The following is an 11,429-nucleotide window of genomic DNA, read 5'->3' on the forward strand; positions in this document are numbered from 1 at the left end:
AAATGCCCAAGTCAAACAATAACACAAACAAAATGATTGTTTAAGGCAGTGGTTGATCAACAACTCCTGTGTTCAGTAACAACTGTTTTTCTCAATGGACTCTGGCTTTGAAGAGATCAATATATTGGCTTTATTTTCCCTTTAAAAATCACTGTCTGAAATTAAGTTAAAGCAGTGAAAATATTGTAAGTAAACTGATGTTGATTTTTTTTTAGGTGGGACTTTTTTTAGGTGGCTAAAATACATTTTGCTGCTAGCCCCCATCCAGTAGATTGCTTAGCCTCCATCTCAGGTTAAAATTACGTGCCAATGAAAAGTCAATTAGGATCCTTTTACTGGTGGACATATGAATTCTGCAGTTAAACGTCAAGCAGTGGCCGGTGGTTAATGTTATGACCCCATAGGTAGGATAAAGAGCTAGAATGTCCTCGTAGGGTGGAGTTCAGGGTGGTGGATAGGTCAAACAAACACTGGACTTTCACCCAGGAGACTGCTGTTCGTGTCCCATGTGAATTGGGGTGGAAATTAAGTACTGGTTCCAGTTGAGAAATTATGTGAGCCATCAGAATCATATGTCCCAGAGCTTATCACTTCCTTTTATTGATGCTGGCATGTTTTTCTGACATCAAACTTACTTGTCTACACTGCTGGAAACTGCAGTAAGAAGGAGTCATGATGGAGAGGAAGCTTCAAGCATGGCTCCATTTCACAAAGAAAATGTTGCTTGTAATGTCTGCAAGATGGTCATTTTAAAGGACAACTTCGGTTATTTTGGTATTTCCCCATGTGTATGTGTGCGTATGATTCATGGGTAGAACTCGTTCTAAAATTGGTTCAGTATTGAGGGAGGCGGATGCAACCGGAGCCACGAAACGAGCTAAAACGGCAAGGGGGGCAAATACGTCCCGTATAAGTTTGCGCATTAAAAGTGCTTTTTTTCGCCACTGACCGGTTCAGATCACTAGTGCTATGAGTGGAGTCAGCTGTCAGCCAGTGTTGGAGCAGAGAAGGGGAGGGCTGCCCCGCTGGGTACTGTAAGTGAAAATGTGTGTATGAAGTGTGTGTGTTACGCTAGAAGAGTCAGAGTCAGAGGACCGAGTCTTTTACGTGCTACCCCCTGGATAGGCTGCCTTTGTCGGACGGCGAGATGCTGAAGTTGTGGCTAGTTGTGCTACAAATGGATGCTAACACTCCTCTCCAGACACTGCGCCTTGCAGACCATCGGGTCTGCAGTGCTCACTTCTCCCAAGATGACTACTGCCAGCCGAAGAAGAGAAGACATCCAATCCCGAAACACCTCTTCCTCAAGAAAACGGCTGTCCCACGAGTAGAGAGAGCTACAGAAACAGTGGAGCAAAGCTCGTGACATCACACAGCCCAGAGGTAAGGGAAAGGCTAAGTTAGTATGCTATTTATAGAGATAGCACTGGCGATCTGAACCGGTCAGTGGCGAAAAAACACACACTTTATACACACATACTCACTTACAGTACCCAGCGGGGCAGCCCTCCCCCTCTCTGCTCCAACACTGACTGACAGCTGACTCCACTCATAGCACTGGCGATCTGAACCGGTCAGTGGCGAAAAAAAGCACTTTTAATGCGCAAACTTATACGGGACACATTTGCCCCCGTTACCGTTTTAGCTCGTTTCGCGGCTCAATACTGAACCTATTTTAGAACCAGTTGTACCTATGAATCATACGCACACATACACATGGGGAAATAGGGCCCAGGTTGAAAAATACCAAAGTTGTCCTTTAAGTCAGCAATATGCTGAAACATCTTGCTATACAACATGAGAACTGCCATGTATTTGACAATCTACGCACGAGTACCACTGCTTCCCAACCAAGCAGCACATCCATTACTGAAGGTAAATATCCTGTTATTATAACATGAATATGTTATAATAACATGAGCGCCACGCAGACAGGCTCAGTAGGTTTTCTCTTTGACCAAGAAAATTTAACGAAAACAAATGCTGTGCAGATGTTCCCTCATTTCATCCATTTTAGATAGTGACAGACTGTTTCTACACCATGCTCAGACTGGAATCCACATAAAGAATTGGACCAATAATCAGTAATGGCATTGGTATCAATTGAATCTTATCAATTCCAGTGATGGAATGTACCTAAGTACATTTAGTTATTATTATTTACAACATAAATATATATATAAACATTGTATTTTTTTACTCCTTTTTTACTACATTTATTTGATTACTTATTACTTTGCAGATTCAGATTGATACACAATATAATTAACTTAATAATTCTAACATATTACTACAGCTTAAGTTACCTAGCAGTTTATTAAGTTATTAAATTGAGCTCCATCTTTACCAGCTGCAACATGTAAGTCACAGTAATTCTATCCAAAAACGTAACACAGGCTCCATTATTCTGAAATTGGCCATTGTACATAATGAGAACCTTTACTTTTGGTAGCCACTTTAAGTATATGTTGATGTTTTCAATATTTTTTTTTTTTTAATTTTAAATGCATAACCGTGCCTTGTAACTATAGATTACCCTGCTGTACAAAAATAAAGCCAAAATATCCCAGCTATTGCACCGCCATGCAGTGTTAATTTTGACAGCTGTTTTAGATTTAGATTAGAAACTTGACACAAAAATGCGTTTCAGTTTTAGTCACAATTTAGTCATTTTATCCTTCATAGTTTTAGTCGACAAAAATTCAAAACGTTTTAGTCATTATGTTTTGTTTTTTATCTTTAAACTAACCCAGTTAGGCTAAATCATGTAGAAATCAGAATCAAGGGGACAGGTTGTGAAAAATTTAATTCAGTCATCATTTGAAAAGATGTTGAGCTTTTCAAATGATGATAAATGTGGGGATCAGCTATGAAGTTTGGCAGCCGTTGGTTGCTTGCTCCGCTGCCGATCAGCAGCTAACAGGCAGAGCCAACTGCCAACAGCCACCGCTGCAACTACCAAACTCAACAAATCCATTCAACAGCTCCACCTTCCACACTCAGACACATAGGGCTGATTATTTACTGCTGAATTACAGCTCACAACTTGCACTAACAGGTGACGCTGCTCCGCTGTGAGTGGTTTTGCTGGCCACCAAAAAAAATCTTGGCACAGACTATTTACTGGAGTTTACCAGCCTGTTGCTCATGCAGCATTTTAGATAATTACAAGCATAGCTGTTCTCAGCTTTAAATCTCCAATAGTCCACCAACATTTTTGTCACGTCTTGTCAACAAAAATGAAACACAGATTTCATCTTAGTTTTTCTAATCAATATGTCTTTAGCTCATCGTCTTGTGTCGTCGTCATGGAAAAAAGGTCGTTGACAAAAAAATTCTGTCATAGTTTTTGTCAACGAAATTAATACTGCTACCATGTCCTGCTGGTGACATCATTTGGAGCCAGAGTCTGTGCAGTATCGATTTCTGGCAGTGTCGTCATCCCGCCCGAGCACCCGTCTGTTACCCGAGTATTTTTACACTTCAGTATTATTAGTTTTACTAAAATATCTGAGTACATCTTCCACCACTTATCAATTCCCATCACTATGTATAAAATTAAAAGTCAGTGTTTACTTCTTTTAACTTTACATACTTACATCCTTTACATAGTTACCTCTGACTGCGTGACATTCTCATGTCACTGCACAACATACTTGGTGCTTCTCAAAGTCAAGGAAGGATCCTTCAATGGTTGGAATTCAAGGAGACTACTTCAGCGAATCCTGCAGAAGGATTGTTCCAATTCCAAAGATCCTTCAAATTCTACTGAGGACCGAGTCCTTCCTTCAGAAGGATGCATGTGTGTATCCTTAGCGTGCATTAAGTACCCACAATTCTTTGTGCATGATTTGCAGGAATTGAGGGCAGGGCCTCTTCGCTAGCCTGTTTTAATGTGTGTTCACCGAATGCTAGGAAGGAGTGTGGCCTCGCCTCCCAGGTGATGCTCAAGCACCTGCCCCTTTGCCCTCCGTCTAAATGGATGCCCTTTTTTCCAATACATTTTTTTCTATTTCTTTGTCTAATTTTATAGTTTAGTTTTGAATTTGACCCATGGCTTCAGTTCTCAATTAAATGCACGTTGTATACTCGACAACTGCATTTGAGTTTTATAATTCTGCAAGACTGCAAGAGCCCCTGCCCCTCCCTCTTCATCTTCACATATCACAGCCAAGTTAAGTTAGTGCACACAAATCGAGCGCCCTGCAGAGCAGCATCACATCTCCCTGACCTGCCTTCATGGACAGCCAGGTAACGATAGTGTTTGCCCTACATCTCGGTATTGTTTGTCACTGTTGTGAAATTAAGTAGCTATATAAACAGCCAGTATAATTTAGGCAACAACCCACCATTAAGCTTAACAAGTAAGTTAGGCTGGCGTAAAATCACACCATCTCCCTCCAACTGTCTGGCTGATTCGGGTTCACTAAGTGCCCGGTGTGAGTGGAGATAGACGCCAAATTACTTTCCCACTTCCATTTTTTCTTTAAAAGTTAACCTTAACTTGAAGTAAGGTTTAACTTTTCAATGCAGTTGCTCTGATAATTCATATTAACAAATCTGACATGTGGTTTAGTGTGTAAAGAGTGCAGATGAGGAGAGAAGGAGCGTGGAGCTGCTGCAGTTGCTGCAGGCATCTGTGGTCAGGGATTCTTTAGGAATATTGCAAGTTTATTTGTAAGATAATTATAACAAGTCATACGTGACTGTTTAATGGAATCACAGCAGTTCCTCTTATACACAAACTTCACTGTTTACAAATTCCCAGGCCGTGGATTGATTTTAAAAACATGAATTTAATTTCATTTATGAACCAGCAGGACATTAGGCAACACTTGACTGCATGGCAGGTTAAATTAAAGGGTTCTGATGGGAAAGTAACAACAACAGAATATATAAAATCAATCCCTACAATAAGGCATGTAGAAATTAAACATGGTTGTTGTTTTTTTAAGATATTTTTAGGGCATTTTATGCCTTTAATTGACAGGACAGTGAAGCGTGGGGGAGGGGGCATGCAGCAGAGGGCCACAGGCTGGACTCGAGCCCGGGCCGCTGCGGCAACAGCCTTGTACATGGGGCGCCTGCTCTACCGCTAAGCCACCGACGCCCTGAAATTAAACATGCTTGTCGGAAGCTGAATTTCATGTAAATAAACTAAACTTCCCCCAAAAAGACGCTAATTCTAATGTGTTGACACAGTAAAGAAGACAGGATGATCTACAGTAGAATAAATATCTGAAAGCAATACAGAATGTCTATGAGTCTCAGCCTACTGCATTATATTATATCATGTTTTTATTTCAAGTTGTCACCTGCAGCCTGAACTTTGTGTTTTCCTTTACATAGATCAAGACATGTCCACCCTAAATTGATGCAGAAAACTTTACCAGAACACAGGAAATCAAGTGTTTTAGGTTCAAAATTTCTGAGGGAGGACCTCCAGACTCCCCCACTTAAGTTATGACCCCTGCAATGTTCAAATTAAATGATGCTTTTGTTTATGTTGATGGAGACTGAAATAAATGAATAAATATGCTAGTGAGTAAAAGATGTGCCAGTGTATGTAACATTTTTATAATTAATAATTATGACCCTTTTTTTAAATAAATGCTGCCCTTTTTTCTGCTGGAGCATCTGCTCTCGAAAATGTCTTCGCACTGCACCACCAAGAAAGATGTAACTTTGCGCGTCAAACAAGCTAACAGGGCAATCCAACTTCCTGTTGTGAGGTGGATTCAAAGTATGAAAGAAAACAGCTGAGTTGTTTTTTGCTTGCAAGTACACAGAGACAGAGAAGACTGTTCCAGCCCTTACAGACCAATTGCCTGGTTCAGCTTGGACCATTTCAGCTACAAGAAGCATTCTTGATGTAACAAGCAGCAACATTTCAGGTGCACTCAAGCGGTTGAGACAGACTGTCTGACCACTTGTGTTTCTTGACCTGACAGACTTTGTTGTAGTGTTGTAGCTGTTTTAACAATTCACTTGGTGAGTACAATATTATTATCCCTGCTAAAAAAAAAGTCCCAAATTTTGAAAATATCACCCAAATTGTAAAACATGTATTTATCCTTAATGTGAATAGCTGCCAACTGAGAGTTCTTGCACTGCTGCAACATTCTAGTAGCACAGCTGCTCTACATGTTTCCATCAGCTGCAGGTTTTCATGTTGCTGAATGAATATTACAGCCTCTCCCTCTGAGAAGCCCTCACACTGTAGTAGCATCCAGCACGCAGACCACAGCGTGGTAAGCTGCAGACTCCACGGAGTGTCGCTAAGCCTTGCTCCCAGTTTGCAGCGCCCCCATTGTGCTAAAAATAACTCAAGGTCACCAAGCACCCCATGCTTCCCCACCAGGGGAGAGAGAAGAGAGAGAGAGAGAGAGAGAGAGAGAGAGAGAGAGAGAGAGCTGCACATCACCTTTTCAACACCTAAGGAAATGTTGAACAAACACTGACAAAGCCTTCAATTTGTCCAGATTCAAGAACTCCACAAGGATGTTCCACAAGCTGCAAATTTACACATAAGCTTAACTGTAACAAATGTAGGAAAAGTTGGTAGTTTGGATATGAGCAGATGTAGCTTGTATCTTATCATGTAATATCTGCTGAAAAGGTCTGACTGCAGAGTGGATGCAGAGGGCAGCTGCAATCCCACCCAGAGCTGCCGCAGGGTTTTTTATCTTCATGCCAGAGATGGACCCTGAACAACAACTGGTAATATTCAATGTCAAGTATCTTCATTTGCCCTTCCAACATTTCTGTTTCCGGCACGGTGATGTAGTATGGCCGAGCTGCCTGCACCTACAGATGATCTGCTTTGTGTGTGTGGGTGATTTAAAGGTCCAGAGGGAGAGGCAGGGGTACAAATCAAGGGCACCCGCCATGTGGATGACAGGCAGCAGAGGAGATGGACAGTATGGTAGTCGGGGTGATGGATGCTGGGTTGGGACTTGTTTCTTGTGGTGGTGGCTCCAGTAGGCTGCAGTGCACTCCTATGGAGAGCATGTGCTGTGTGTACATGTATGTTGTCAATACAGTTTAGATATCAGTCAAGTACAGGCCAGATTTATATGAAATCTGAAAGGCATGGTGACAGCCCCTTGAAGATTGATCCTAAATGTTTAAATGACCCCCTGGCTTTTCCTCTAGCCCCACCATCAGGACAAAAAATTTCACTCTCTCACAACAAATTTTAAAATTTAGAGGGACTTGAAATGAAAATTGCTCGGTACATTCGTGTGAGGTTGCAGCATCCCCTGCTGTTTGCCACAGTGTCTTTTTTCCTGCTACTGTTAGGAGGCGCCAAAATGTTTAAATCCAACACCTTCACTGTCTGTTCAGGCTTCAAAATCCATTTCAAAAATACAGGATTAGATGATCCCAGTTAGAGTTCATTTTAATCTCCACATTTTGATCCACTGAGCAGGGAAAGTCATGTGTTTCATATAAGAAGGTTGTACTAAAAGCCATTTTACAATTCCCAGATTAGATGCACCACAAGTAGCTCAGCCAGCATGTAACTAAGCACCTTACCTGGTTATGTAGCCATAGTAAGTAATGTCATAAAATCTGAAAAGGGCACACAGTCACTGATTTCACACGAATTAAAAGAACAGTTCAAATTTATGCAGCAATAATATCCTGACTTTTAGCCCCTAAAGGCCAAGCTTCATGTTTGTTGCAGCCTACATTTCCCATAAAGCCACAGGTTGAGTTGTGCACCATGTGATAAGTAAATTGATTTTCATGTGTAAAACAGGCCTGCCACTATAATATGTTTTGTTTGGAACACATCTGTGGTTAGATCTCATTGGTTTGTAGCTGCACAATCATAAATCATCTCCAGAGGCATGGGGACTATTTTAAATATTATTCTTACTTCAAGTAGTTCCAGTTCAAACAAATCACAGTGAGATCTGTCCACATTGTTTTACTGGAAAAATAAGTTGCTTTTGATTCTGTCAAATGTTGCTTCCTCCAATACAATCAGCACCACATGATAAATATCCACTCACCTCCATATAGTGAGATGGGAGATCTCAAAACTTAAAGGGTGGCTTTGATATTTTTTAGACATGGACCCTATTTTTCAATGTTTCTGTGTCTGAGTAACTAATGGGAACAACAATTTTTAAGAGTGCTGCATGCAGCAGCAGTGAAACAGGCTGTAACGTGACCACTTGGGGTATTTGTGCACAATCAATGGATTTCCACTAAAAGTGGTTGTTTTTACCACTGGCAGGCTCAGATTTTTATTCTAAGTGACATTATGGAAAGGATCCCCACAGAGATAGACCTTTTTGTGAATGAGTAAGATCCTTTCTGTTAAACCAGAAACAGCCCCAACATTGCCATCACCAAACCCACCAGACTCCATGTAAATAAAGAGTAATTTTAGCGTGTGTAAATATGTATATACTTTCACATTTAAATGGGTGAATAAAGGGTTAATTTTAACCAAACCAGTGTTGGTGATTGTTGAAACAGTGAAAAGACAAACCAAAATATTTTTTGTGAGATCTATTTTGCTTCTGTCAACTTTGAATGAAGTGTGTTTTATGATGATAAAATTATAGTTTCTTTAAATGAAATCTGGTGGGTTTGTCAATAGCTAGTTGGGGTTTATTTCTGGTTAAACAAAAGGATCTTACTCTTTTACAAAAAGTTCTATCTCTATAGGGATCCTTTCCATAATGTTGTCAGACACTTGGATTAAGAATGTGTCTGACCCTGTCAGTGGTTAATCCAAGCATTTTTAGTGGAAGAACATTGACAGTGCAAACATGCCCAGAGTGGTTACTTTGCAGCCTGTTTCAAAGCAGCCGGTTGCAGCGCTCTCACTCAAAACTGGACCAATTTCAAAAAATGTTTTTCCCATTAGTCTCTTAAAAAGACAATTTAAAAAAAAAAAGATCCATATCTGAGTGTCTAATGGAGTGGGTACTGAATCGAAGAAATCTCTGGCAAAGCAGAAACAAGTGGCTTCCATTGGAATGATTTTAATGCTATGTAACAACATTTCTACTTTCCCATTAGTCACTCGGGCACAAAAACATGGGAAAATAGGGTCTAAGTTGTAAACATACCAGTTACCTTGTAAATAGATGAAACAGAAACTGGTTTGGCTCAATAGTATTGTTTGGTTGGAGTTTTTGTGTGATTTGGGTGAACTGACCCTTTAACATCAGACTTTCTCTCTTGCCAGCAATATCTCAGAGCAGCAGCAGCAGTCACTGACTCCCACACTGTGGCCAAACCTGGTTTTACTGGTGTTAAAGCTCAGGAACAACATTGTCAGCTACACATAACTTACATAATGATGAAGATAATGATCACAGTGTATATTTGTGCCACATGATATATAGTCTACAGTGTGATTTTTTTTCTGAGTCATGCTAGATTGTACCTGTTGTCACTACTGCTGTAGGCTAAACAGTGGAATGCACTCAAACAGGCAGGAGGTGAAGAAGCTGCAGTACAGGCCTGTCAAGGTGGATACCAGTCTGTCAGTGGGTCACAGACTTCAGACTGTCACTGAGTGAAAACAGTTCGCAACCAAATATTAAGTATGAATTATTACTATTATTATAACATTTTTAATTCACATTTTACCCTTTTATTCTCTAACTAATTCTCTAACCCCCATTAATAAGGGGCACTGATATTGAACAAAAAGTCAGTTTACTAATACCGTGATACCTTGAAACCATGACATTTTCTAAGACAGTTATCCTACTGTGAAAATCTCATACCGTTGCAACCCTACAGCCAACATGCTTATTGTTATTTTGCACAATTAATAAATATTACATACATTGAAAAGCATTGTATTGCATGTCTCCATCTTCTGGTGGGCCATCACAGTAAGAGTATGCATGCATAATGATGTTAATTCCACTACAGAAGAGACTTGATGATCACTTAAATTAAGTGGGAGATATATAACTATCGGTTATGGGAAGTTAAGATCACCAAAAATTATATTTCTGATGTAAAGAAACAAAAAACCATAATATAATCCTCATATTTACTGAAACACACACATTGATCGTATTAGTACTGGCTTAGTAAATCATCTTTGTTCTACAATAACTTAATATTGAATAAGTTTAACGTGAGAAGACTTACAGTCTGTATCCAAAGGAATCTATTTCTGTCTATTACTTTAATCTATTACTGTATCATTTTCATCTTTCCTTCTTGCAAGCTTGACTTCTGATGTGTAACATGTTTCAGAGATTTTTCTACTCTTGACTCTTGTAGAAAACACAGTACTCTGAAAATGCTTACACTTGACTGATACTGAATATCAGCAAAAAAGTATATTGTTAAGGACTTTACAAAAACTGGGCTTCTTGCTGAAGGGAGGGTAGACGAAGCAGAAAGGGGTCCCAGATTATTTTATTTCCTTTTCCCATTTATTTAAAACATAACTAATAAAGATTGTAAAAGTGGGTTTGGCCATATACAGAGCCAGGGGCATAAATATAGACAGTGCAGGCAGTGTTGTTGTACGGGGGCCTGCAGAGAATGGGCCCTTATTTTTGTAAAATAGTCAGTAGCATCTATAACAAAAGTATCTGCTTATTCTACATAAACTATAAAAGGATTAAATTAAATAAATACTTTCTTACTTTATTTGTTTTTGTTTTTTGTCATAAACAGCTGCAATGATGATTGCTGGGTAATACATGTTGATGTTGTCCATTATTGAGTCTCTGATTGATCATGTGACGAGATGATGCGAGCACAATAGCTTGCACTAGAGATAGCATGCAGTGGGGCTCATTGTAACTACTGGTGTAATGCACAACATTAACACATTATATTCACAAGTTATCACGATTAACTGGTAAAACAAATTTCAACATATAAAATGCTAAATGCAATATCACTTACATTTGTAGGAACCTCCTCTTTTCTGTCTGACAGAATAATGTTATTAATATGTTTAATGTGAGCAGAGCAGCGCATCACAACACAAACGGCCTCAATGTACTTTGTAACGCTATTTATTAATTTGGGAAAAATGTGCTCAATATAATATCATGTATTTATATGTCGATATTTGTTATGGATGGTTCACCAGCATGTTTTAACTGTGCGAGAGCAATGGCGTAAGTATCGGCACAAAGAAAATAACCTTACTTTATAGCCATACTCATTAGAACTCCCTATATAACCAAATCATTCACTCATTTACCACTTACTCGCCACTCCCATGGGTAGGGAGTAGTGAATGAGTGAATGATTTTGGACACAGCCTTAGTTACCACTGGTAAAACCCATTGTGCTGCTTTTTTATGAAGTGAAACACTGGGCCCAGCCTCCTCCCCACCCCCATCTTTTTTGTACAGTCCCTCAGTGTTCAGGAACCCATTAAATAAAAACTGTAAGGTAACAACACCAGACCAGCCCTCGTG

Source organism: Epinephelus moara, chromosome 17 (genome assembly GCF_006386435.1).
Source record: "Epinephelus moara isolate mb chromosome 17, YSFRI_EMoa_1.0, whole genome shotgun sequence".
NCBI lineage: Eukaryota > Metazoa > Chordata > Actinopteri > Perciformes > Serranidae > Epinephelus > Epinephelus moara.